This window comes from Anabrus simplex, chromosome 1 (assembly GCF_040414725.1).
Source record: "Anabrus simplex isolate iqAnaSimp1 chromosome 1, ASM4041472v1, whole genome shotgun sequence".
NCBI classification, from domain to species: Eukaryota; Metazoa; Arthropoda; class Insecta; order Orthoptera; family Tettigoniidae; genus Anabrus; species Anabrus simplex.
Window position 1 is genome coordinate 1,102,609,513 of NC_090265.1, and position 27,493 is coordinate 1,102,637,005.

Sequence of the window (27,493 nt, forward strand, 5' to 3'; positions counted from 1 at the left end):
TAGCATGTTCGGCTACAAAATCCATTTAAGAAATCTAATGCACGCAAATACTCTCAATCTGCTGTGTGAAATCTACACTCCTCCTCGCAAATAATCATAATTTCATTACCTATCATAATATACTCAACATAGGTATAATCACTTCTTCGAGATGTATCGATCTTGTCTGAACTTAACTTCGTAAGATATAATTTAAAATATTGCACTTCACTGAGTCACTTGCTATCTTAAATACTTCACACTTATTGTAAATTTTACGAGATTATTACATCTACCTTAATTAAGAACCAATATTTAGCAAACTTAGCTTGTCATTCAGCGGGTATAGCGATTTTTGTAGCTCTCCGTGCTACATCTTTGGTCCTCGGCTGGTTGGATCTATAGGTCAGCTGGGGTACTCTCCTTCATCAGGTCTGGTCAGCTGGCTGGTTACATATTCATCTCCAGGTCGGTCCACCTTGAAATTAGCCAGTCATGATCGTCTTCTTGCTTGAACTAGTATTAACAAAAATTAATTCCAGCGAGTAAGAGTTCATTTTTGAGCTTCTTAAAATCAAAATATCTCGCCAGTACTCTCGTATTTTCCTTGGTAATCTGATTTGTGCCAAATATTTAACACTGTGTTCAGTGTATCTTCGATTTTATCTTTGCCTTATTTTTTTAATCTATAATTTTATACGATAATTCTGTTCTTGAAAGTTTATGAATTTCTTAATTTCGCTTCTCGGAACTGATTCTTGATTATTTTTCTGTCCTCCAAGCTCTATTTTTAATAAGTTTCGACGTGTCGTATTGCTCCTTGCCAGTCCAACTGGTGAACGTATTTAATTCAAATTTTGCTTATTTCACGCCGCGATTCCTCTCTTCTATGTTGAATGACATGTATTATGCCGTATCTTCTCTTTTAGAACAACGGGTAATATTTGCGTATTTCGTTTATCTCGGCAATTATTCTTCCTTTCCGATGCAGCTAAAATGATGTGTGTCCATTCTATGTCTTATCCAATTAGTAAGTGTAGTAATAATATATTATATTTTACTTGTTTCATTCCAAACAGTTCACTCGATACTGTTTTATTCTCTCCTCACAGCCTTTAAAATGTGTGCGTTCTTTACTTGGTCTTGGCCTCCTGTGAACTTTTAACCTATGGTTCGTTACATATAATTCTGGCCTGTGTGGTTGATACCTCCACTTTGACGCCATTTTGGAACACGTCAGAAAATGCAATGGGCACAGTATACAAACCTTTTTCACCATTTTTATCCCCTTAATTGGATTTTTTTAATAAAAACGTGTTTCTTTATTTTTAAAGGAGATTCCAAATATCAATTTTTACGTCTGTAAACTTTTGGTTTTGAGATATACAGTAGATATAGTCATTTAAACAATTCACCACCGGGCGAGTTGGCCGCGAGGGGCGCGCAGTTGTGAGCTTGCATCCGGGAGATAGTGGGTTCGAACCCCACTGTCGGCAGCACTGAAAATGGTCTTACGTGGTTTCCCGTTTTACACCAGGCAAATGCTGGGGCTGTACCTTAATTAAGGCCACGGCCGATTCCTTCGCACTCCCAGGCTTTCCTATCCCATCGTCGCCATAAAACCTATCTGTGTCGGTGCGACGTAAAGCATTATGTCCAAAAGAAAAATCACCTCCATGTTAAGCCCCTTAGCGACGGAATATCCAAACATCCTCCCTAAGAGATCACCTACACTCTGATGTAAATGTATCCCCAAAATTTCATTTTTTTACGTCCAGTAGTTTTGGCTCGGCAGTGATGAGTCAGTCAGTCAGTCAGTCAGTCAGTCAGTCAGTCAGTCAGTCAGTCAGTCAGGACATGATACTTTGTATATATAGATAAACGTCGACATATATTTAAAACGATTTTCTTAGCAACAGTCTAGAAAGCCAAATACAACACCCGAGGGGATCCGTCGCTCTTATCTCGTAACACCTCATAATCTGCAGGCCTCCAGGTTGAGCAGCGATCACTTGGTAGGCCAAGGCCCATGGGTATGTTTTTTATTTCCAAATGATTCACCAACTTCGTCATGACATGTTAAAGGAATTTGTAATTTGAAGACCTAAAGATGTTCAAGTTTTCAACTTTTATGACTCCGATTACCATCAAAATATCAAGCTATCCACTAAAAGCGGAGGCCAGAGCTATGGGATCACAAATTTCTTTCAAATTCTGGAGATTTATTAGCGTCAAAGATAAACACACACATTTCCGAGGGTTTGATCCATATAATTTGAAAGTCGTCGTTTGAATGTAACAGCCTGGAAATGTGCATTGGATATTTCTGTGAATGTTCTGGTGTAATGGTCGGCGTCCTTGATTTCCAAACATTCATCTCGGGTATGCGACAAGCCAGTGACTTGGTTTTATTCTCTTTTATATTTTATATGTTTTTGTTCTCACTCATATGGAGTAGGAAAGATTGAATCATAAACTCGCTTTTTGTCGTCCCATCCGGCCTCTCATGGCTTGACAAATCTTCTGTTTTCCTGGCAGTTCTTTTTAACTCTGTCAGTTATGATAAGAAATGGAGAGAGAGTGAAACTGTTTACGTTTTACATTAGACAATCAATAAAATGAGTGTTAATGTTATGAACTATTTTGAGAAAGTTTGATTTATCATCTTAACTGTACAGGTTTGCCTAATCATTATTTCTTGGCAATTTCACAAATCGCTCGCATTTGTTGTAGAATAAATCAGTCCAGTTTAACACTCAAGATGTGGCGTGCCCATGTATGTTCTTCAAATAAGTATACTTTGAATTAGACATATGTTAGAACGTTGACAGCCGGGCTGAGTGGCTCAGACGGTTAAGGCGCTGGCCTTCTGACCCCAACATGGCAGGTTCGATCCTGGCTCAGTCCGGTGGTATTTGAAGGTGCTCAAATACGACAGCCTCATGTCGGTAGATTTACTGGCACGTAAACGAACTCCTGCGGGACTAAATTCCGGCACCTCGGCGTCTCCGAAGGCCGTAAAAGTAGTTAGTGGGACGTAAAGCAAATAACATTATTATTATTATTAGAACGTTGACACAACTTAGTTTGATAATTAGCGGAATAATATAGCAAATTTGGTAACAAAGTTTCTATTCGTCAACGAATATCAGTATTTTCCAAGTTAATTAAATAAATAGAAAGAGAAAAGGGAGAATAAACGAAAGAGTAAAGACGTCCGCGTGGTAGTCACAGACGCTGGTCACGAGACTAGCGGCGTTTCAGATGCTCTCATCCAAATTTCCAATGTGTATCGGCCTACAGGCTTTTAAATTTAAAGGGGTCTTATATGTGTATGTGGTTATTTTCCATAGATTAACTTCCCAACGTTTTGAATGAAATCGGTGACCCCATTGCCATGACTTCCTTTTTATTTATATTGTGTCAGAAGCATTTATAAGTTTAAAATTAAATATAAGGAAGAAAAAACATAATATAATTACTTCAATGACGAAGAGCCACATTACACTATGTGAGCCCAAAACCTTGCGACATCAAGTGCATTTGGCTTCGCTTTAACCAGGTCTCCTATTGTGCAGCTGAATGGGCATGAACTACATTGCAGCAAATGGGCTGTGGTCTGCTCTTCTCCACATACGCATAAGGTACTGTCCACTTCGAAACCCCATTTCTTCTGGTTGACCCTGCACCGCGTAACACCAGAGCGCAGTCTATTCAGTGCTCTCCAATTCACCCAATCTGTAACATGGAAAGGAGGGAGTTCCTCTTTTGGGGTCATCCATCAGTCAATGGATGACTTCCTCTTGTAAGCTATGATAGCGACCTTACACCTTAATAAGGTTGCGGGTGCGAACTGTGCCGTGCATGTGGACTTGGCTCCGTTTTACGGTCGCATGACTTTCCCGACGCAAACCTATATATAGGGATGTGTTCACTACTTCACTATTACGTATTTCTGTGGTGGTTGGTAGTGTGGGGTGTGTGTATGAAGATGGGAGGTTTGGGGAAAAGCACAAACACCCAGTCCCCAAGCCCAGATGAATTAAAGTACAATTATAATCCCCGACCGGTCCGGGAATCTAACTCGGAATCCCCTGAACCGAAGGCCTCGACGCAGCCTATTCAAAGTATCACAATCCTTTCTGAAAATCATTTTATTACCGAGCGAGTGGCCGCGTGGTTTGGGTCACGAAGCTTGCATTCAGGAGATACTGGGTTCACTGTTGGTAGCCCTGAAGATGATTTCCTGTAGTTTCCCATTTTCACAACAGACAAATGCTGGGACTGTACCTAAATTAAGGCCACGACCACTTCCTTCCCGCTCCTAGCCCTTTCCTATCCCATCGTCGCCGTAAGACCTATGTGTGTCGGTGTGACTTACAGCAAATTCAAAAAAATAAAAAATAAGAAATAGGGTTCTCCGGGCTGTAATGTGAAATACTCTTTTGAACAGACCTACTTGTCGCCGTCTATTTAGATGCGTGGTTTAGGAGTCTCTGTGAAGCGTAAGTTATTGAACATTAAACCAGTAGCATCATAACCTAGGCCAATCTTAACCAGGCAGTGAAGTTTTCTAGGAAGCTGCAAGAACCTGCGCAGAGGTAATAGATGAGCAACATGTGTTCTGACGATGAAGGGTCGATGCCTCCCCACCACAGCCTAAACTCCCACTACCGCGAACCAGCGTCGCGGTGCTAGTTAGTGGCCAGCGCCGCGTCGGGACGGACGTGCTGAGACTGTCAACTTCAACAGTCAAATCGCACGGCAACCGAGTAGTTTGCTGCGAGTGATTCAGTGGCGAGTGGATTGCACCTTTCTGCTGCTGTATTCAAGTACGTATGCTTGTTCCCTCTTGTGTGTATTGAAACGTCAGTGGAGAAAGATAAAATTCTCCTGAGATCATTAGCCTTTGCTAGGGGAGAATTTAGTTTACATCCCAAAAATAAAAATTGTTAAAATAATTCTTGAATAGGTATGGGTAAAATACCTCTTAAATATGTTTTAGTTCCTCAACTGAGATTGGCGTCAGGAAGGTCGTAAGAACACGGCATAGAATTTCATCTCACCTCATCCTCGACCCCGTATCAGAAAACGGTACTAAAGGGGCACACATACAGCTTAAATTACTATGTTTTGTTATTCTGTGACAGCTGTCCTCTTGAAGGGACTTACTTCCTGTTTGACAATTCACTGCATTTCTTCTTCCGACTAAGGTATATGAACAAAGTCGAAGATGCTCTATGTTATTCTATTCGGTAGGCCATATACAATCTTCTTCTTTATCTGTTTACCCTCCAGAGTCTGTTTTACCCTCGGACTCAGCGAGGGATTCCACCTCTACCGCCTCAAGGGCAGTGTCCTGGAGCTTCACACTCTCGTTGGGGGATACACCTGGGGAGGATGACCAGTACCTCGCCCAGGCGGCCTCACCTGCTATGCTGAACAGGGGCCTTGCTTGGGGATGGGAAGATTGGAAGGGATAGACAAGGAAGAGAGAAGGATGCGGCCGTGGCTTTAAGTTAGGTACCATCCCGGTATTTGCTTGGAGGAGATGTGGGAAACCACTTCCAGGATGGCTGAGGTGGGAATCGAACCCACGTCAACTCAGTTGACCTCCCAAGGCTGAGTGATCCCGTTCCAGCCCTCGTACCACGTTTCAAATTTAGTGGAAGAGCCGCGAATCGAACCCGGGCCTCCGGGGGCCGCGGCTAATCACACTAATCACTACACCACAGAGGCGGACAGGCCATATATAATACCGCTCTAAAATACTTTGTTTACAAAGTGTTATTTATATCTTTACAAGAGGCGACAAGAAGGCTATCGGCCATCTATTACACTAATCCACTTTTCTATGTTTTTTTACAACTTGCTTTTCGCCGCATCGACACAGATAGTCCCTATGGCGGCGATGAGATAGGAAAGGGCTAGGAGTGATTAGGAAGCGGTCGTGGATTTAATTAATGTACATTCGCAGCATTTGCCTGGTTTGAAAGTGGGAAACCACGAAAACCATCTTCAGAGCTGCTGACAGTGGGGTTCGAACCCACAGTCTTCCCAATACAAGCTTACAGCTGCATGACCCTTGCAGCACTGCCACTTGCTAGGTAACAGCAGTTTTATTTCATTGGATTGTCTTATTCTTAAAAATTAATAAGGTGATGATTGTGGTGGTGGAGAAGAGGTTTTAACACTCAATGTGCAGTGGAAACCAAGAAATATGGTAGCTGACTGACTAGCATGATTCTGTATGTAGCTAGATTACTGTGGATAGATGATACTGACAACATTAGATACAAGTAAGTTATAGCATAACGTACACGATTCGTTCTAGGACCTTGCAGGAGACTAATGTTATATGTGAATCAGTGCATCGTAATAAAAGTGTATAATTAATTGAAATGCTGAAATACTACGTCAAACAATCATTCTCGCATTCACCCAAGCGTACGTAGCCTACAATATGGCTACGCACTTAGTAGGAAATCCTGGCAGATCGTTTAAAATATGCTAATTTTGAACAGTTCCTCTTAGTGGAAGAGAACTTACACTGTCTAGCACTAGGTACGAGAGATGAAGGCGTTTACACCGATGTACGATTTATAGGCATATACAGTAGTTAATGAGGAGTTGGAGAAGAGGTAGCTGATATTAGAGGCAAGGTATGGCGGTGTAGCTTCATTTAACAGTCGGAAAATGACTGTAGCAGTGTGTAAATATTTTGTTGTTTGCTGATTCATGTTCGTGTTCAATTATTCATCAACTCTGTGTGCTTAGGTAGTAGGAACTTTCCAGTAACCTGCATGAATTTTGAATTTGATTGTGATGATTGTTATTTGAAAGGAATTAAAATCCGTTGTGAATGTTGTTATAATGTGTGGTATTATAACTATTTTGACAAGAACTAGGATACTTTCATATTTGTAGGTAGGGAAACCCTTGGCCACCATATAAATACATGTGAACATAGAAACCTGTGTTATTGTGACGTCTGTGGTAATACTTATCAATGTAACTACATGTCCGTAGTTGGGTTGGGTGTACCGATTTTGAAATTAGGCACCAATTCCTTATGTGAGTGGAAAAAATTAAAAAGAAGAAGAAGTATGGTATCTGTCAGCACTAAGTTCCGGTCTCTGAACGGCACAGTTTGATGGTGTTATATGAACAAACCTGCTCACCTAGAAAGTTTAAGCCATAGAGACGTAAACATTGATGCATCGCAGCTATTCTCAAGGAACCAAGGCTTCTGGAGGAGGAATTACACCACCGTGTTTCAGGATGTATTACAAATGTTTCCCCATATTCATAAGCACGACCATTTTAAATAATCTCCAAATCCATTTGTATACCAGTGTGCTTTCCTAGATACAGTATGAACATGCTCTGAAAATGAGTACGTTCACCATTCATAGCAAAGCAAAGTCACCTCCGTACAGCCCATGCAGGCCCTTGGAGGAGTGGAAGGTAAAGGCTTCCACCATTGTTAACCTCGGCACGTGAAGGGGTAGAGAGGTTAGCTCTACGCCCGGCCGCCTTTGCCCCGAGGAATTAACCTGGTACTCATTTTTGGTGTAGGCTGAGTGAACCTCAGGGCCATATGCACCTCCTAAAGTGGAAATCTCGTTTCTTAAATTTTACGACTTTCTGACGGGGATTCGAACCCACGTCCTTCCGGGCGAACCGAGCACGCCTTTACCGCCTCGGCCAGGCAGCCCCTGTTCACCCTTCATAGCCTGGATTGATCACATATCATTGTTATTTAATGCTATTTATTTTTACGTCCCACGAACTACTTTTAAGGTTTCTGCAGACGCCAAAGTGCCGGTGTTTAGACCCGCAGGTGTTCTTTTACGAGCCAGTAAGTCAACTGACAAGAAGCTGGTGTATTTGAGAACCTACCAATACCACGGAACTGAGCCAGGATCGAACCTGCCAATTTAGGGTCAGAAGGCCAGCGCCTCAGCCGTCTAAGCCACTCAGCCCGCCATTATTATTATTATTATTATTATTATTATTATTATTATTATTATTATTATTATTATTATTATTATTATTGCGGTGGTTGTTCTTCTCGTTTCGGCCAGTTGTGGACGTTAATCCAACCGTTTTTTTTCCTCGAGCTTTAACATCTGCCCAGTAATTTCTCATTCGTTCTCGATATAGTGGCTTTCTTTCATCAGTCCACGTCTGGCCTGTTTTATGCTTAGGCTTTTCATGGACACTCTGGTGTTCTTTGGGTTTCATCTTAAGGTGGTTACGCTCCCGGATATCGGCACATGCAATATATAGGTTTTTATGATAGACGGAGAGTACAGTTTTACTCAGAGAAAGGGACCATTAATCTGACAGTAACTCTACTAATTCAGAACTTTAATACGCTTGAATGGTGATTGACTCTGACGGTAATCGATTTGCCGCGCTGAGTGGCTCAGACGGTTGAGGCACTGGCCTTCTGACCCCAATTTGGTAGGTTCGATTCTGGCTCAGTCCGGTGATATTTGAAGGTGCTCAAATATGTCAGCCTCGTGTCGGTAGGTGTACTGGCACGTAAAATAACTCCTTAGGGACAAAATTCCGGCACATCGGCGTCTCCAAAAACCATAAAAGTAGTTAGTGGGACGTAAGGAAAGTGGCATTATTATTAGTAGGGAATCGATTCGTAGCTCAGTAAGCAATCACCTAAGTAATTGCAGTGCTCAGCTTGCATAGTCCTCATTGTTTCCAGTAAGTTCCAGTTAATCTGTATATCAGATGTGTAGGTAGCCATGTTTGAGTAGCATTATACCACCTTTAGACTACTCTGGGCGTCCGTTCTTAATATATTTACTTCCAAAACGTCCTTACTATGTTAATTTTCCAAAACGTTTTACTCTCTATCCAGGGAAACGTTTTGCTTTCACGCTGTTTAACATCATTGAAAACTATTGTAGTCCAGTGGTAGGAGCCTGCCATTTACACGGAGGTTTAAGGTTCGATTCCTGGCTAGTTCTGGAATTGTCACCTGAATATGAGAGCTGGTTCGAGCCCCACTCACCCTACGGGAGAACAAATGAGGAGCTATCTGGCGGTGAGGTAGTAGCCCAGGTCTAGAAAGCCAAGAATAGCGGATGAGAAGATTCATCGCGCTAACCACGCGCCACCTCATAATATGCAGGCTAACTATCAGTCAGTTCCTTGGAGTTTGGTTTATGTTAGTATTTTAACGTCGTTCTAATACTGTAAATTTGCGGCGAGGCTGGAATGGGAAGAGCTAGAACTGAGAATACAGTGTTCTGGACTACGTTAAGCTTCAGCCTTAACATTTGCCTATTGTGAAAGTGGAAAACCGTCACATGGATGTGCTGAGCCCAAGATCGCGAGTTCGATTCCGACTCAATTTGGTGGTACTTAGGGGAGCTCGCATGCGTCAACCTCGTGTCAGTAAATTTACCAGCACATAAGCGAACTTATACGGGACAAAATTCCGGAATTTCGATATCTTCGAAAGCCGTAAATGTTGGTATATATTTTTATATTTTTGTGTGGCTATTTCTAGCCGAGTGCAGTGCTTGTAAGTCAGACCCTCCGATGAGGGTGGGCGGCATCTGCTATGTCTAGGTAACTGCGTGTTATTGTGGTGGAGGATAGTGTTACGTGTGGTGTGTGAGTTGCAGGGATGTTGGGGACATCACAAACACCCAGTCCCCGGGGCAATGGAATTAACCAATGAAGGTTAAAATCCACGACCCGGCCGGGAATCGAACCCGGGACCCTCTGAACCGAAGGCCAGTACACTGACCATTCAGCCAACGAGTCGGACGTAAATGTCGGTAATGGGACGTGAAACTGAACACTTTTATCGATCGAATGCAACGTTGCAGCTGCATGATTCCACCGGGTATTCAACCAGCGCAGTATATATCGTAGTGAACTTCAAACGTACAGACCTAGTGACTTATTAAGCTGTTAAGCTTAATGCTTTCCACACACCTCTGGTGAAGGAAGTGAGGACAATGTGGTCTACTGTACACTTGAACTAGACGAGAGAACGTACAGGGTGGTAAATCTCCTTTGTTTTTGACTTGTGATGATGATGCTTGTTGTTTAAAGAGGCCTACTATCTAGGTCATCGTCCCTTTTACCTGTGAAGTACAGGTGCTGTAGATATGGGTAAAGTTGAAGTTGGTTATGGTTTTAAGGAAAAAAGCAGCGAAGTTATATACTCTGTTCAACCGTCATAATAAAGTTAATTATATACTAGAATTAAGATGTAAAGAGAAAGTGCAAGGGGCGACATTGCGTAGCAACAATTATAGTCTTCAGTAGATTATTTCAGGTTTGGTCTCTCAATCTATATTTTCAAAATTCCTAAGGTCATGTGTCTGCACAGTTATTATTTCTGAAAAAAGTGAAGATTTCTTTCTTGTTTAAAGTGTTTTAATGATCATCTCAGCTCGTCTTTTAGTTTTTGGCATCTGTTCTTCGTATTGTTTCCTATAACGGGAAATACGCCCGATAAATTTTAATATAAATTATTATTTTATGGCCCACCATACATAAGGTATTATTTAAAAATAATGTCATAACGGAGTAAGAGTCTGCATTATGGTGGAAATCATTTGAAGAACTCCCAGCACAAATTCCTGTCTGAACGTCCGTGGTATTAATGAAAACATAACATTTATACAGGGTGATAAAGACACATGCAGTAAACAGCTTTACATAGAATATTAGCACTATCGAGCTCGATAGCTGCAGTCGCTTAAGTGCGGCCAGTGCCCAGTATTCGGGAGATAGTAGGTTCGAACCCCACTGTCGGCAGCTCTGAAAATGGTTTTCCGTGGTTTTCCATTTTCACATGCTGGGGCCGTACCTTAATTAAGGTCACGGCCGCTCCCTTCCCACTCCTAGCCCCTTCCTTGTCCCATCGTCGCCATAAGACCTATCTGTGTCGGTGCGACGTAAAGCAACTAGCAATATTACCACCATGAATCGCCACACAAGCTGTTTATACGCAGTTAATTTTTAAAAAATTCTGAATGTCTCGCCGCTCATCTTGACATAGTGGTCGTTCTGGGGCAAGGCTGGAGGTCAGGCACCTTCCTGTCATGTCCCACAAGTGCTCAGTCTTTTGTCTTCGGCTTTGACAACATGAAAGTGAGCGATGGTGGTAATGCCATTCCTTATGCAGGCAGTCCTGTTATATGTTGAATGTGTTGATCATAAGGTCAATTGGTGCATGAATTTCCGTGAGCTTGGCAGACTGATATATAATAACAAATTCTGGCTCAGTGAGGAAAGCAACGGTAAACTACCTCACTCCACACTTCCCTACTACACCTCTTCAGTAACGTCTAGACCATCTATGACAGCTAATTATGGAGCTGTTGAGGATACAACCAGCTTTCGGGATGAGAACTGAACATACACATACAACCTATGCATGCATATTACCTTTAAGCTGCAGTGCAGTGATGTGTTTAGAATTGTTGCTTTTTACACATTACACATGCAGAATACGTCCTGAAGCCGTAATGAAGTGATGTGTACAATTGCAGTGCTGTGATGTACTCATAATTACTGCTTTTTACACCTTACGAATGCATAATGCCTGAAGCATTGTACAGTGGGCTGAGTATGCCGAGGGGCAAATGCAGCTACTATCTACCTCACAAACACCGCACTCTACTTCAGGCTCCTCCCTCGGACAAAAAAGTAATTACGAACTGCTGACATTCACCGCTACCTTGTGTAAGGTAACTTGTACTTTTCTCCGAAACACTATGTATTCAGTTACCAATGTGCAAAACACACACACACACACCTCCCTAGGAAAGCAAGCAAGAAAGATGGTTTAATAAAGAGATTCACATATTTCATACCAACAAATGAAATGAAATGAAATCAAATGGCGTATGGCTTTTAACGTCGGGGGTGTCCGAGGACATGTTCGGCTCGCAAGGTGCAGGTCTTTCGATTTGACTCCTTAGGCGACCTGCGCGTCATGATGAGGATGAAATGATGATGAAGACGACACAACACCCAGCCCATGTGGCGGAGAAATTAACCAATGGTGGTTAAAATTCCAGACCCTGACGGGCATCGAACCCGGGACCCCTGTACCAAAGGCCATCATGCTAACCATTTAGCCATGGAGTCGGACGCCAACAAATGAAATAATACGTTACTGAAACTCAAGTATTCACTGATTTGTGACGTAAGGGGAATTATCGACCAGTCTCGAACTGTATTCGCAGCCCTCGCTATGGCTACTTTTATTGCTTTCCAAGACGATGAGGTGGTGAATTTCAGACTCTCGGGAGTTCTTTCACGTGAATCTAACGACACGAGGCTGAAGTATTCAAGCACCTTCAAATACCATCGGAACGCGCAATCTTGAGCGCAGAAGACCAGCGATTTACCGTCTGCGGTACTCATCCCGGAGGTGTGTTTGGAGTCATCAGTCCACAGACTGGTTTGATGCTGCTCTCTTAAATGTACTGCCAAAGTTAAAAATTGTTTAGTAGTGGGAGAGATAACTTCTAAAGTGGGTCTTAAACAAGGGTGTAAACTGTTCCCCATATTTTTTTTTATTAACGATATTTCCATTCGAAAGACTTTGAGAAAGGAGCTTATCCATGTCTCGAGTATCAAGATATTCCTGGCGTAATCTTTGCGGACGATATCATTCTACTCGCATTAACACCCAACAAGATGCAAAATAGTATTAATGAGGTAGAGAACTACTGTAAATAGTGGAATTTAAAGGTTAACCCATAGAAAACCAGGGTAATGGTTTGTAAAAGGGGTGTAAAGCTTTCTAAGAGTGAACAGTGGTGGATGGGTGAGACAAAGAAGTGGTCAAAAAATCGAATACTTAGGGACGATTATAAGTAGTAATGGTAGATGGTCTGACCAAATAAGAAGAGCAAAAATAAGGGGTATAAGTGTCTTGGCTAGTATAAAAACATTAAATAAAAAGATGCCTAACATAGAATACAAAGTTCAGGAAAACATATTTAATGCAGTAGTTAAAGCTAAGGTATTGTATGGATAAAAAATTTGGGGAATAGATCAGGGAATTGTAGAATTAGAGGTAATCGTTAGCAAATTTGCCAAGATAATTATGGGACTGCCAAACTGTACTGCAAACAGTGGAGTAAGAATGATGTGTGAAGGGGTGAGTATACGGCCAGATAATGCGAAACGAATAGTCAAGTATTGGTTGAGATTAAAGACGGGGGAGGTGATGAAATATTAGGCATAGCCTATCAGCACCAAATGAAACATCTAAACGAAGGCTACTCTGTGGATGGGGTGAAGAAGCTTCTAGAGTACAAAGGATTGGGATGATACTGGATAAGTAATATATCAAGGAATGACAGGAGATTGCTTAAAATATATAGAAAGGCTAACAATAAGGGCAGAATGCAACAGCAAGAGAACACTAATAAAATTTTGTAAAATAAGTGAGAATATGACTATAAGGGCACAAATGTTAACAAAAAGGGAAATGAGAGGAATAATCTGGTGGTTGATGGGAGTGTATAAAAATAAAGCTTTAAGAGAAAAAATTACGAAAATGTATTTTATGTAATTCAAATATGGAAGTGGCACATTTGATTAAGGACTGTAAAGAAACAAGAAAAATCAGAGAGAAATACATAGAAAGGAAAGAGTTGGATAAAACTTTAAATGAACATGAACTTTACACACTTTCAAGGCTATTAAACAGAGAATGGAAGAAACCGGGAAATAATAACAAAATTATTTAATATTATTAGAGGTATTTGGGAGAAAAATGTAAAGAAAACAGAGACAATTACATGTAGTTACGGAAGAGGTATCCTGGACTGTACAACTTAGTTAAAATCTTGGAAATACCTCATAAGGATAGGGTTGTATACGTTCAAAGATATATTTAAGTAACTATTAAAGAATATGTCTGTGATAGTAAACTATAATTGAATGTGGTATCAGTTACAAGTCAGTTGCATTTCGAAATTGAACAGAACCAGTGACATGTGATAGCGATGGATGCGATGATCGGACATCTCTCCACCGGGTTGGTGGCCATCTGTGACTGGGGAGGGGGATGTCCGTTCTTTGTTTCCAATCGGTCGTGTGGGGTTAAATATATTTGATTTACCATAATTAAAAATTCTGGTTGCATATGAGTGCAATGGTCGCCGCGGGCGGACCTTCTACCCCTCCCCGGTGGGCGGTTGTCCCTGACTTTGGGGGAAGGGGGTATGTTCGCTGGTTCTTTTTATAAGGATGTATAATATGTATGCGGTATGCAATATATACTAACATTATCTAACTATTAACGAATTTGAATATCTTTGAATTTTTTGTATCTTGCTTTCGGTTATTAGTTTGTTGGTTTGGAGTACATTCAAATTTAACTACACGTAATGTTTTAGATTGCAATAAACGAATACGCTCTCCCTAGTTGGTGGTCATCCGTGACTGGGAGAGAACTGTATTCATTCATTCATTCATTCATTCATTCATTCATTCATTCATTCATTCATTCATTCATTCATTCATTCATTCATTCATTCATTCACCCTATCCTGTGCTAACCTTTTCATTTCTACGTAACTACTGCATCCTAAATCTGCTCTAATCTGCTTGTCATATTCATACCTTGGTCTACCCCTACCGTTTTTACCATCTACACTTCCTTCAAAAAACAACTGAAGAAGTCCTGGGTGTCTTAATATGTGTCCTATCATTCTATCTCTTCTTCTCGACAAATTTAGCCAAATCGATCTCCTCTCGCCAATTCGATACAGTATCTCTTCATTTGTGATTCTATCTATCAATCTCACCTTCAGCATTCTTCTGTAACACCACATTTCAAAAGATTCTAGGCTCTTTCTTTCTGAGCTACTTATCGTCCATGTTTCACTTCCATACAATGCCACGCTCCAATCGAAAGTTTTCAAAAACATCGTTCTAATTCCTATATCAATGTTTGAAGTGAGAAAATTTCTTTTCTTAAGAAAGCTCTTCCTTGCTTGTGCTAATCTGTATTTTATGTCCTCCTTACTTCTGCGATCGTTAGTTATTTTACTACCCAAGTAACAATATTCATCTACTTCCTTTAAGACTTCATTTCCTAATTTAATATTTCCTGCATCACCTGCCTTCGTTCGACTGCACTCCATTACTTTTGTTTTGGACTTATTTATTTTCATCTTGTACTCCTTACCCAAGACTTCGTCCATACCATTCAGCAACTTCTCAAGATCTTCTGCAGTCTCAGATAAAACAACAATATCATCGGCAAATCTCAAGGTTTCGATTTCCTCTCCTTGGACTATGATTCCCTTTCCAAATTTCTCTTTGATTTCCTTTACTGCCTGTTCTATGTAAACATTGTAAAGGAGGGCGGACAAGCTGCAGCCATGCCTCACTCCTTTCTGAATTGCTGCTTCTTTTTCAAAGCCCTCGATTCTTATCACTGCAGACTGATTTTTATACAGATTGTAGATAATTCTTCGTTCTCGGTATCTGATCCCAATCACCTTCAAAATCTTAAATAGCTTGGTCCAATCAACATTATCGAATACCTTTCCTAGACCTACGAATGCCATGTACGTGGGCTTGTCCTTCTTGATTCGATCCTTTAAGATCAGGTGTAAAGTCAGGATTGCTTCACGTGTTCCTACACTTCCTCTGAAGCCAAATTGATCTTCTCCCAACTCAGCTTCAACTTGTTTTTCCATTCTTCTGTAAATAATACGTGTTCAAATTTTTCAGGCATGAGATACTAAACTAATGGTGCGATAGTTTTCATACCTGTCAGCACCGGCTTTCTTGGGAATAGGTATAACAACATTCTGCCGAAAATCGGATGGGACTTCTCCTGTCTCGTACATCTTACACACTAATTGGAATAGCCTTGCCATGCTGTTTACTCCTAAGGCAGTCAGTAATCTAGAGGGAATGTCATCAATTCCAGGCGCCTTGTTCCTATTTAGTTCACTCACAGCTCTGTCAAACTCTGACCTCAAAATTGGATCTCCCATTTCATCAGCATCAACAGCCTCTTCTTGTTCCAGAACCAAATTATCTACATCTTCACCTTGATACAACTACTGGATATGTTCCTGCAATCTTTCTGCTTTTATCCTTTCCCTAGAAGTGGCTTTCCATCTGAGCTCTTAATATTCATACACCTAGATTTCCTTTCTCCAAAGATTTCCTTGATTTTCCTGTATGCAGCACCTACATTTTCAAGGACCATACAACCTTCGACATCCTTGCACTTCTCCTTCAGCCAGTCTTTCTTAGCTACTTCATTCTTTAATCGCCTGTATTCTTTTCTGCCCTCTTCATTTCTAGCATTATTGTGTTTTCGTCATTCATCAATCCGGTCTAGTATCTCCTGAGTTATCCACTGATTCTTAGTTGATATTTTCTTCCTTCCTAACATTTCTTCAGCAGCCCTGCTGCCTTCATTTTTCATTACTATCCACTCTTCCACTATTGTGTTTCCTTCAGCCTTTTCATTTAGTCCTATTGCAACATGTTCCTTGAAACAATACTTCACGCTCTTTTCTTTCAACTTGTCTAGATCCCATCTCTTTGCATTCTTTCCTTTCTGCAATTTTATCAGCTTCAGATGGCATTTCATGACCAACAAGTTGTGATCAAAGTCCACGTCTGCTCGTGGGAAAGTTTTGCAATCCAACACCTGGTTTCTGAATCTCTGCCTAATCGTAATGAAGTTTACTTGATACCTTCCAGTATCTCCAGGACTCAACCGCGTATAAAGCCGTCGTTTGTGGTGTTTGAACCAAGTATTGGCAAGGTCTAAATTATGATCAGTGCAGAATTCAACCAGCCGACTTCCTCTTTCGTTCCTTTGTCCCAATCCGAATTCTCCTACTGTATTACCTTCTCTTCCTTGGCCTACCACTTCATTCCAGTCTTCCATCACAATTAGATTCTCGTCACCTTTTACATATTGTATTTATTCTATCTTTTCACATGTTCTTTCGATTTCCTCATCATCCGCTGAGCTAGTAGGCATATAGACCTGCACTATTGTGGTGGGCATTGGTTTGGTGTCTATCTTGACGACAATAATTATTTCACTATGCTGGTCGTAGTAGCTTACCCGCTGCCCTATTTTCTTATTCATTATTAAACCAACTCCTGCATTTCCTCTGTTTGATTTTGTGTTGATAATTCGGTAGTCGCCTGACCAAAAATCCTATTCTTCCTGCCAACGTACTTCACTTATACCAACTACATCTAACTTTAGTTTATCAATCTCCCTTTTCAGATTCTCTAATCTACCACAACGATTCAAACTTCTAACATTCCACGCTCCAACTCGCAGAATGTCAGTATCCATCTTCCTGATGATCGCCCCCTCTCGTGTAGTCCCCACCGGAGATCCGAAAGGGGGACTAGTTTACCTCCGGAATATTTTACCCGGGAGGAAGCCATCATCAGTACATCATTCATACAGAGATAGCTGCATGTCCTCGGGAGTTAGTTACGGCTGTAGTTTCCCGTTGCTTTCAGCCGTGTAGCAGTATCAACACAGCTAAACCATGTTGAGTATTATTACAAGGCCATATCAGTCAATCATCTAGACTGCTTCCCTTGCAACTTCCGAAAGGCTGCTACCCCACTTTCCATGAAGAGACCATAAATCCCGTATAGCATAGATTAATACCAACTATTTAGCGTCCATTCTAACTGATAACGGTTTCAGGGTGTTGGAGATTTGTTGAGCCAATCAAACGAAATTCTTTTGTATTTTAGCACCCTCAAATGCCAACGACCTCGGCCGGTAATGAATCCAATATCTTTGACAGGAGAGGCCAAGGACTAATCGTCTAGGTCACGAAGCTCGATAGCATATTATAAAGAAACGGTTACCAGTGCACAGTGCTACCCTTGCCTTATTAAAACTCTTTAAAATGTATAATTCGTTTCAAGTGTTTCCAAACATACACATGTCTTCAGCGTATTGCTGTATGTCAACATTTTGACATTTTTCGTACAAGCCTTTCGTTTGCCTTCTTTAAACGTACTGTCACACGTCTTCAGTTTTTACGTCTACTCTTCCGGTAAATTACAAATTTAGCAAGTGCTAACATGCTGCTCGTCCATTATGCAAAGACTTGTATTAACATAAGCCATCAAAGGACAATATGTATTAGCTTGGGAGTGTCAGAAACCAGGGAGAAGCAATGAACAGGATACCGAGAACCTAAGAGTGCATTTCCAAACTTGAAATAACATTTCGCTGTTTCCTGCACGAGGAAATACTAGATCTAACTTTTGTAAAAAGCAAAGTCACTAACTTTGCAGTTATACGCCATATTTGTTTCATACACTAGAGCAATACCGCAGGTTCGAAATGTATTCGGAATGTCCCTCTGCAATGTCCGATACCTCAATAAATAACATTTGCTAGGTATTGGTAACTAATTTCTTTACTAATATATAATTCCAAATGGTATCGACTATAGCGTTTCTTTTACGATAGCAGAACTGCTGTCAGACTATACAAGAACTGAGAAGAACCAAACAGATATATTGATAGGGGCGGATATGTAATGTATTCCGAGTGAGTTGGTGTGGTTCGGCCCGCGTAGCTGTTGGCTTGCGTTCGGATGATGAAGGGTTTGAACCCAACTGTCGGCAGACCTGAAGATGATTCTGCTTAGTTTACCATTTTGGCAGCAGGTACATGCTGGGGCTACGCCTTAAATTAAGGCCAGGGTAATTTCTTTCCCAGTCCTAGCCCTCTCCTATCCCATCGTCGCCACAAGACCTGTGTGAGTCGATGCGACGCAAAATTAATTGCAAGAATTCATTTTTACTTGTTCATTACTGTAGTGCTAGGGATGTCACCACTATAGGTTCCACGATTCATTGCATAGGAACTATTGAATTCAGAACTTGTTTGTTCTCATACTCACTTGTATTATAGAACATAAACCATTTATCGTAGCTTAATCTATTTTAGCAAAACGGTTATAAATTGTGAGACGTAGTACAGTTTTACACGAATATGAGCATGGGCACGAAATAAACATGACAACTTCTGTGTTTTTGCCATGTAACAGAGACAAACTCCAGAGGAATTTCATATTTCCTTTAAAACCAATTCTTCTTCTTCTTCTTCTTCTTCTTCTTCTTCTCGTTCCTCTTGTTTTTCTGGTTCGTGACCATCATGGAGCACGTTTCTCGTATCAGAATGCCGTGTCGTGGATGTTAAACTACTGTCAGAGATTCCGCGTCTAGGATAACCTTCTCCGCCCACTTTCACGTTCCTCTTCTATCTTGACTTCTATAATCAGTTGTTACAGGCTGTATTTGTCATTTCGGAAGACGTGTTGAAATATCCACTTGCTGCGTCAGCATTTTTTCACGCTTTTGGTGGGAAATTACAACTTTTGCTGAGTCAGATTTTTTTTGGTGCAGGCGATGCCATTGACCCCTAGTTAATGACGTCATTGTGACGTCATACCTTACCTACGTGAGCAGGCCCAATGACGTCACGTTGACGTCTTAACCTCACATGTAACCACGGGTTAGGTTAGGCACCGAGGTTTTATTGAGAGGGTGGAAAGGGTTCTCTCCTCCCTCCCTTGGGCTACCTCCCAGCACCCTACTAAAATTAGGGGAAGGGGGAGAGAGAGAGAGAGAGATTGCTCTCCCTCTCCCTCCCTCCCAGATGACCAGCCCCGGTCCTCGACCAAAAATATTGCCGGCATCTTAGCCTGGCACGGCCACCTTCCTTGCGGAAAGTGACAGTGAGCTCATCATGATCATCATAAAAAATTTTATTCTCCTCCCTGAAGGGGAGAGGCGGGCTACCTAGAAGGTAACGCCATCTCTCTGGCCAGGATATTCGGCGGGGTTGGGGGTTTAATGGAGTAGGGCGATGGGCTAGGGTGGTTTGGCATGGTGAAGGCGGTGGGGAGATTTTAGCTCTGGCTATGTGCTTTTTTACCATGTTGGGTCTTTTACAATCGTTTCAGAATTTTACAAACGTTTCATTTACAATTTACAAATTACAATTTGTGAGTGGTGTATTCTTCAAGTGATAGTATGTACAATGAAGTGAGATAATAAGTATTTTTCAATATATATGTAGAACAAATGTTGTATTTGGGCTATTTACAATACGACACCAACTAGATAGTTATAATTACATGTATACGGAACATACACTGACTGACAGAGCAAATGCAACACCAAGAAGGAGTGGTTCGAAAGGGATGAAAGATGGGGCAAAAACAGAGACGGCACGGACGAATAATTGATGTTTATTTCAAACCGATATGCAGGTTACACAATGCGCACGGCATCGACTCAGTAGGATGTAGGACCACCGCGAGCGGCGATGCACGCAGAAACACGTCGAGGTACAGAGTCAATAAGAGTGCGGATGGTGTCCTGAGGGATGGTTCTCCATTCTCTGTCAACCATTTGCCACAGTTGGTCGTCCGTACGAGGCTGGGGCAGAGTTTTCAAACGGCGTCCAATGAGATCCCACACGTGTTCGATTGGTGAGAGATCCGGAGAGTACGCTGGCCACGGAAGCATCTGTACTCCTCTTAGAGCCTGTTGGGAGATGCGAGCAGTGTGTGGGCGGGCATTATCCTGCTGAAACAGAGCATTGGGCAGCTCCTGAAGGTACGGAAGTGCCACCGGCCGCAGCACATGCTGCACGTAGCGGTGGGCATTTAACGTGCCTTGAATACGCACTAGAGGTGACGTGGAATCATACGCAATAGCGCCCCAAACCATGATGCCGCGTTGTCTAGCGGTAGGGCGCTCCACAGTTACTGCCGGATTTGACCTTTCTCCACGCCGACGCCACACTCGTCTGCGGTGACTATCACTGACAGAACAGAAGCGTGACTCATCGGAGAACACGACGTTCCGCCATTCCCTCATCCAAGTCGCTCTAGCACGGCACCATGCCAGGCGTGCACGTCTATGCTGTGGAGTCAATGGTAGTCTTCTGAGCGGACGCCGGGAGTACAGGCCTCCTTCAACCAATTGACGGGAAATTGTTCTGGTCGATATTGGAACAGCCAGGGTGTCTTGCACATGCTGAAGAATGGCGGTTGACGTGTCGTGCGGGGCTGCCACCGCTTGGCGGCGGATGCGCCGATCCTCGCGTGCTGACGGCACTCGGGCTGCGCCTGGAACCCTCGCAAGTGCCACATGTCCCTGCGCCAACCATCTTCGCCACAGGCGCTGCACCGTGGACACATCCCTATGGGTATCGGCTGGGATTTGACGAAGCGACCAACCTGCCCTTCTCAGCCCGATCACCATACCCCTCGTAAAGTCGTCTGTCTGCTGGAAATGCCTCCGTTGACGGCGGCCTGGCATTCTTAGCTATACACTTGTCCTGTGGCACACGACAACACGTTCTACAATGACTGTCGGCTGAGAAATCACGGTACGAAGTGGGCCATTCGCCAACGCCGTGTCCCATTTATCGTTCGCTACGTGCGCAGTACAGCGGCGCATTTCACATCATGAGCATACCTCAGTGACGTCAGTCTACCCTGCAATTGGCATAAAGTTCTGACCACTCCTTCTTGGTGTTGCATTTGCTCTGTCAGTCAGTGTACAATGATGTGAGATGATAGGAATTTTACAGTAGATAAAGTAGATAAAATTTGAATGGGATTACTTACAATATGATCCAACTGGATAGTTATTGTTACATACACAAGGCATATACAGTATACATCTTTACTTGGTCGGTTAGGGAGTGGGAAGAGCGTCGACGAGGGCTCACCGAGCTGCTGACTCTCCTTTACAATATGAGTTATTGCCTGGTTTGGGCGTTAGGAGTGAGTGTGAGGTTTCAGGGCGTGGGGGGGCGATTTGGGTGGGTGGTGATTACCATCGCAGTTCTCTTAAAGGCATCCCTTTAGGGTTGGGGTAGGGATCGGTATGGGTGGAAAGGTGTTTGGGTGATATATGGGGAGGGGCAGGTGGGCCGTTGAGGAGGTGGTTTAGGGAGGGGTGATCCTGGTCAAGGGCACGTCGGTAGGCACGCTGGAAATGGGTGAAGACATTGGAGTCTAGTTTTGGGAAAGGAAAGATTTCGTGGATATCCGACGTGAGATAGCGGAATGGGAGCTGGAGAGCGTGGCGTATGGTGCATCGTTCTATGGAAAGGACGATACGATAGAGGTTAGTGTTGGATTTGGCTATTACTGTTCAGGTGGTGAGTCCATAGGTTATGCGTGGTCGGACAAAGGACTTGTATGTGTGGAGGAGAAGGAAGGATTTGAGATCCCACCGTGTGCCGGCCAGGCGGTGCACCAGTCGGGCACGGATGGACGTCTAGGATTTGAGGTGTTGAAAGTGGAGACGGAAGGTTAGGTGCTGGTCAAAAGGATGCCGAGGTATTTTATGGTGGGTTGGGTGCGGAGGCAGGTGTCCCGAACATAGAGGTTGAGGTGGTCGGGATTGCGGGTGGTGCTGGATTTACCGCGGTTGCGGCGGAAGAGGATGGCTTTGGTTTTGGTTTCAGGTGCTACCGGTCACAATGGGAGAGGAAGGTGTCGAGGTAACGTTGGATGGCTCGGTTGATGGTTTGTACTGAGTATGAGGAGCCAGGATTTCTGCATCATCTGCGAACTGTAGGAGTTGGGTGGGAGCAGAGGGTTGAGAGATATCTGCTACGAAGTGGCTAAGGAGTAACTGGGAGAGGGGCTCCCTGGTGGACTACTACAGTGAGAGGAAAGGTTGGGGAGAGGTGGTTGTTTATTGATATCTGGGTAGGGCGGTTGGTTAGGTATGAGGATATCAGGTGGATGTAGAAGATGGTGAAAGTGAAGCACTTTAGTTTAAAGAGGAGCGCGGGGTGCCAGGCAGAGTCGAAGATTAGTTGGAAGTCGAAGGTTATTAGGAGCCTGGGACGAGCGCGGTTAAAGATATAGGATGTAGTTCGTATGAGACGGAGGAGTTGGTCTTTGGTGGAAAGCTTGGGCCGGAAGACGAATTGTGAGAGGGGTAAGATATGGTTGGATTGCAGGTGGAAGTGGAGGCAGCGAACCAGGATTTTATCCAGGATTTTGGCTAGGACTGCGATCAGGGTTATGGGACGGTAAAAATCGAGTTAGGGACAGAGTTTACCATATTTAGGGAACAGGATCACTGTGGTATGCTTCCAGGAGGTGGGATAGAATCCTTTACGAAAGGATGAAGGTGTAGAGGTAGGCCAGTAGGTTAAGGAGGAATAGCGGTGCCTGTCTGATGTGGAGGTAGCGGGTTTTGTTGGGTCCGGGGGCTAAGTTACGGGATTTGGACAGGACTGATTGGATTTCGGATGGTGTGGTAAGGGTGTCAAGGGATGGTGCGAGAGGGTGTGCTTGTTTGAGGGGGCGAGTGGGGGAGGGTGGGAGGACGCTAATGAAAGACCTAGTGGAGTATCGGCAATATCGAAATCGGAGTCGAGGTTGGTGTTAAGAGATGGGAGAAGTGCTGGGTAAAGATTTCCAGTTTCTCCTTGGTGTTGGCTGGAGCTACACCATAATGAATTAATTGGTATTCGGGGGTGGATTTAGTCCCGAGTAGGCTATTGATTCTTCGCCAGAATTTGGTGGGGTGGGCGTGGAGGGAGTTCAGGTTCCTGCAGGCGGAGGTTATGGCGGAGAGAATGAACGTGTTGAGAGTATCGACTGAAGTTTGATAGGATAAGGAGGGGGGGGGGTCTTTAGGGCTTGGTTTACATTGGTTTGGTAGGAAGGCCATTTGGCTTTAGCGAAGTTAGGGATGGGAATTGGAAGAGGGGGATTTGGGCGCGGAGATTTGTGGATGGGATTTGGAGGAGGACTGGGAGGTGGTAGCTTCTGATATTAGTGAGTAGTTGGATGCTCATGATGTGGGCTAGTGATTTGTGGGCTATTATTGCATCTGGGGTGGTACTGGAGGCGGGACAAGTGTAGCCGGATATAGGGATAAGGGAGCAGTCTGGTTAGTGGCTTGGTATAGCTGTAAGATTTCTAGGCTGGACTGAGTTCCTTCTCGTTGGTGATATGGTATTCCTATAAACTTTTGAACATTCTGTGTTACATCCACATTTCAAAGGCTCGCTTTCGGTTCACTGACGTAGTCTTTAATGCTCATCCTTAGACACTGGAAAGTACCACTGCTAACACGTAACACTTTACGACAAGCTAAAGAGTTTCGAATAGGAGGTGACAGTTGCAGACATGATGTCTTCATTTACATTCTCCTGATGACGATTCTGGTTTGTCTTGCTACATCTGGATCCGTCCTATGTTAACCAACGTCCGAGGCACTAAGCTGTTACACTGAGCGAGTTGGCCGCGCAGTTAGGTTCGCGTAGCTCTGAGCTTGAATTCGGGACATAGTGCGTTCGAGCACCACTGTCTGCACCCCGTGGTTTCCTATTTGTACACCAGGCAAATGCTCGGGTTGTACCTTAATTAAGGCCACGGCCGCTTCCTTTCCTTTCTGAGCCTTTTCCAGCCCCATCGTAGCCATAAGACCTATCTGTGTCGGTGTGATATAAACAAATAAATAAATGTAATCCGTGACACACTCTCAATGGATTTTTCCGTCAAATATGATAACAGTGATGAAGATTTTATGTTTGCTGATTACCACGACTGTAGTTTTTGAATGTTTATTTTAAGGTCAAAGAACAAAGTGTTTGCTTATTTCGTGGAAAAGGCCAATTTCTTCTGTGATAGTATGGGAGTTATTGACGTATTGGTAGTGTTAAGTAATGACCAGTCTTTGTCGATCATGGTAAGTTTCTGAGGAAACGGAATAAAGTCTTCATGAAACCTAAATTTTCCCTGTGGTTTGCTCCTCCAGGAGACAAAACCCCATGTCATATCTCTTATTTTAGGCTGCGAAAACATCAATCTAATAAACAGAGGGACGAAACTCTCAGGATTTGCATTGCTGTTTTGCTTTACGTCGCACCGACACAGATATGTCTTATGGTGACGATGGGATGGGATAGGCCTAGGAATTGGAAGGAAGCGGCCGTGGTTTAATTATGGTATAGCTCCGGCATTTGTCTGGTGTGAAAATGGTAAACCACGGAAAACCATCTTCACGGCTTCCGACAGTGGGGCTCGAACGCACTATCTCCCGAATACTGGATACTGGCCGCACTTCAGCGACTGCAGCTATCGAGCTCGGTGGATTTACATTGAGTTCGATCCTTAAAGCTAACCTATCATACCCTTTGACGTGAAAATAGTGAACCAACTGTACATTTTGTTGTTGTTGTGAATGCAGAAAGACCTTGAGCAGCAGTAGTCGTCGACATTCATGTGACTGGAATTCGAACCCGTGATTTCATCGCCGTGGCACGTGAACTTTTAAGTAGGCAAAAGATATATTATTCCATCAGTGGGTGTACCTTGATGGATGAAGTAATTTTGCAACTGCTTGGCAAAATGTAGCTTCAACCGAAGTCTCAGTTCAATTAATGGCTGCGATAGTGCTGAAGTATTGGCCGTGTTAAGTAATGATATTCGGTGCACGATCATTGCGTCCGAATGTTACGAAAGGTGTTACTCATAGGCTCAGTGGTGCTGCAATAGCACTTTCTGGACTAGTGGAGAGAGTAATGGATAATTATCTCAATCCTCATGTTGACTACCACGTCCCGTTTTGGCATTATCATTCATTTTTGCGGTTTCTCTATAACGGCTCATTGAGGATCAAACCAGCCTCCAAGCTGATAATCTAACAAACAGATTTATTATTGTGCTAAATGAAAACCCGTCCGAATAACAATATTGAGTGTAGTAAATATGTATTAACAGACTAATACCATTTTCATAAGGAATACTTCAAATTATTATTTTATTCTTCACCATGTTTCTTAACAATATACCGAACAGGTAGCCGCGTATCAGCTTGCATTCGGAAGATATTGGGTTCGAACTCTACGGGCGGCAACCCCGTAGAATGTTTACCGTGTTTTCCCATTTTCACACCAGTCTGTACTTTAATTAAGGCCACGGTCGCCTCCTTCCCACTCCTAGCCCTTTCCTAATCCATCGTCGCCATAAGACCTATCTGTGTCGGTGCGATGTAAAACAAATTGTTTATCCAAAAACTCGTAACATTATTTAAACAGAATAAAGAGCTCGAAATCCATGGCTCCAGCTGGGTTTTGCATTCGTTGTTTTATCTGTACCAGACACGTTCTATCGTGCTGCTACTCAGTTTCTTGGTTAATGTTCATTCTTTACTTATCAGCAGGGTATCCGACGACTACGAATTATTCGCGTTCACCTTTGTCTTCCATATTCGTGCGATTAGTATTCTCAGAACACTGAGGGACGAAATTATTATATGGCTGATGTCCTAGGCGTTGCTGCCTCAAAACGTCAAATTTAGTTATTAGTGTTAAAGGAAGTCAATCGAAATTTCACAGATGACAAGTACGTGGGAAAGAACACGCCCAGTACTTGAACGGAGTGCCGGACTGAGTGGCTCCGACGGTAGAGCGCTGGCCCTCTGAGCCAAACTTAGCAGTTTCGATGCCGGCTCAGTCCGGTGGTATTTGAAGGTGCTCAAATACGTCAGCCTCGTGTCAGTAGATTTACTGGCAAGTAAATAACTCCTGCGGGACTAAACTCCGGCACCTCAGTGTCTCCGAAAACAGTAAAAGTGGTCAGTAGCACGTAAAGTCAATGCAACATTATTATAGGCCTATTACTCGCGTGGAGTTGAAATGAAATGTTTATGGAAAAAGGATGATGGGTGTAGACCCAACGTCGAATCCCTTGACAGCAACCTTGAGTATTAAACAAGGTGTGAGTCGGTGATTAATATTCAATGGCGGCTTGGGCGTAGTGAGCCTGCCCCTTAACGAGAGGCTCTGTGATTAATTCCCGGACATGTGAGGGAATTTACGTGGTTCGAAGCCAACTCAGCCTTCATGAGAACTATTGAGGAGCTACCTGACGGTCTAGAAAGTCATGAGGATTTGTCTCGTTGGACACGCGTTACATCGTAATCTGTGTCATTCGAAGTGAGCAATGGTCACTTGGTAGACCAAAGCGTATAAAGGCTGTAGGACCATGGGGTTTGGTTTGGCTTGGTTTTAATTTTCCATACTTTATTTGGTTCCAGGGATGAGTGATTTGAATGCTTAGAAAATGTGCACTTAGCCTAATGTCTTCATGTTAAGCGCTCAATCCGAAATTTAAATTATTCCATATCTAATATGCTAGTTAGATATCGTAGGAGTATCTGTCATTCAATTGATTGTGTGATGCGGAAGTTGGTCACACGTGCATTTTATAGCTTGACATCTAAATTATGTCTCCCTTTGCTTATGCTGTACGGTGAGTTATTGCGAGCCTTGAATAACAATCTCTCTTCATCACCAACATGTCATGATTGACGCATACATCATTCATGTGTACGATAACTCATATTCATGTCCCTGAATCAGAAACTTATACGAGTGAAGTACAGTCGAGCGCACGGAATCTTGCTGTTGATAGTGGAATGTTAC

General features: G+C 42.9%; 1 protein-coding gene across 1 annotated transcript in view; it reads left to right on the forward strand.

Moving 5' to 3' along the window:
• Positions 1–4,687: 4,687 nt before the first annotated feature.
• The window catches only part of LOC136876537 (phosrestin-2), a 455,062-nt gene continuing 432,256 nt past the window's right edge, over positions 4,688–27,493 (forward strand). The window contains exon 1 of the mRNA XM_067150580.2: positions 4,688–4,811. The gene's annotated coding sequence lies outside the window, so the exon portion shown is untranslated. The remainder of the gene's footprint in view (positions 4,812–27,493) is intronic.